Source organism: Xiphophorus hellerii, chromosome 12, assembly GCF_003331165.1.
Source record: "Xiphophorus hellerii strain 12219 chromosome 12, Xiphophorus_hellerii-4.1, whole genome shotgun sequence".
Lineage (NCBI taxonomy): Eukaryota > Metazoa > Chordata > Actinopteri > Cyprinodontiformes > Poeciliidae > Xiphophorus > Xiphophorus hellerii.
Window position 1 is genome coordinate 28,157,196 of NC_045683.1, and position 1,916 is coordinate 28,159,111.

General features: G+C 38.0%; 1 long non-coding RNA gene across 1 annotated transcript; it reads left to right on the plus strand.

The window, feature by feature from the left end:
• The first annotated feature begins 357 nt into the window (after positions 1-357).
• Positions 358-1,630, plus strand: LOC116730183 (uncharacterized). Its single transcript, XR_004341275.1, has 2 exons — positions 358-737; positions 836-1,630. It is a non-coding gene; the product is annotated as an uncharacterized LOC116730183 (long non-coding RNA).
• Positions 1,631-1,916: the final 286 nt, after the last annotated feature.

Consider the following 1,916-nt stretch of genomic DNA (forward strand, 5'->3'; position numbering starts at 1 on the left):
ATTTAGGTGGAATTTATGTTGATTGTTGGGTAGAAAAGACATGAAGACTGACGAGTTTTTGACGGTTTGTAAATGTACTGGCTGTTTGGTTGATATAAAAAAAAAAAAAACATTGGCATCTATTATGTGAGGTAAATGATAGAGACATTTGTTATTCCGATCTTAAAAACCAATTCTGCTTTTTATCTTACAAAGCAAATAGCACTCGAGAGAAAAGTTAAAGATAAAACAAAGTGACAGATGATTGATGTATTTATTCATCACCTTTTCTGTCATTTTGTTTCACAGGAAAAATAAATCTGAAAAAATTAGTTGACACAGTTTTTGCTAACATTTTGGGTCAGTGCAAAAAAAAGAAAAAGAGAAATAATCTGGATTAGGAGTTAGTCAACTACAGTTCTTATTGTATTGTTTCCCATTATAGGCAGCACATCTACTACTTTTACTACTGAGGCATATTTTATAATGAGTAAGTTGTAATTCATTTGATAGGTGCTGGCAAGACGCCTTCCAACTTCTCCTGCTGACTTGGTTTCAGAGGCAGAGAACTTGTAAATAAGGTGAGTGAATATGTGGGAAATTTTTAATACACATTTGATTATTTCAGACATTATTATTAACCACCAAAAGGTAAACCAGAAAATAAGTCCACTCCTTGGAATTGAGAGAAGTATCACTGCTGCATAGCTTCCCCAGACAAAGTGTCTGGATGGAGAGACCAATGACAACATCAAACGGTACAATCTATGATTTCAATCTTTTGGGGAAACATTTTCTGTTGTTCTTTCACAGCGGTTCATGGTTTTCTGGGGGGTTTCTGCTGCTTACATTGTAGCGCCCTAAAGAAGGTGGTCACCGATCAACAGAACAACTGGGATTTGATCTTGGAAGCCACACGCTTTTCCCCGAGGTCGAAACTACACACCACAACAAAGTGCTCCCCATTTCTTCTGATGTACGTATCGGAGAGAAACAGTCTTCCCTTCAGAGACTGCAGCCGACTTGCCGCCGAGTGTCTGGTTCATACTCATGACTTGGGGTGTAAATCACAAAGAAGTCTTCCTTCTAAACATGAGGAAACAGGGAAGAAAAGTGGGAAGGATGGAGCCAGATTTCTCTGGCCAATTTACAATCAACTCTGTTTGTGGAAAACTAGCCACCCTGAAGAATTCAGAAGGAACAAGTTTTAAAAAGAAGTTTAATGTCAGCCATTCGAAGGCCTACAGAAGAGAAGACAATAGAAGTCTGTAAACTTTGAAGCCTGAAGAGACCAAAGCACAAACCAACCTGGAAACTCGCAGCATTTGAAGCCTCCAAAGAGGTAAAGTTGACTATCATACAGCCAGAAAAATAACCCATAGTTCATAACGCATAGATATGAAAGTTGATACTCAAGAAGGTCACAACTTTGAGTTTCTTCTCGCTGCTTTGGCACCAGTTACTTTTACATGGTTGTCACAAAGTATTAAAAGAATGACACAAGTTAATATTTTGCATGATGACTGTTTATTGGATGTCTTCGATATGTGGCTCATTAACACAATGACACCTGTTATCATTTGCCACAACATCGGCCTGTTGGTTAAACTTAAAAGCAAGAGTTTCACAAACTAATAAAATGTTACCAGAGCTTGTTGGTCATTTTTTATGAAGAGCATAGCTATCATGTACTTTAATTTATAATCTTTGCTCTACGTTGGCCTACAGTCATTAAGCTGTGAGCTGCAAGCAACGACTGGCTGGTGGAAGTAGGTGTGGGGTCTTCTACGACGCCTTTCTGCTGGAAACTAACTGGCTCGTTGATGAAGGAATAGGGGAGAAAATGTATTCTTATTCTGATCTAATGATTTTCAACAATTTCTGAATAATTTGTCTTCTTTTAAACTCCAACATTCTGTAAACTTGCAGTGACTCCC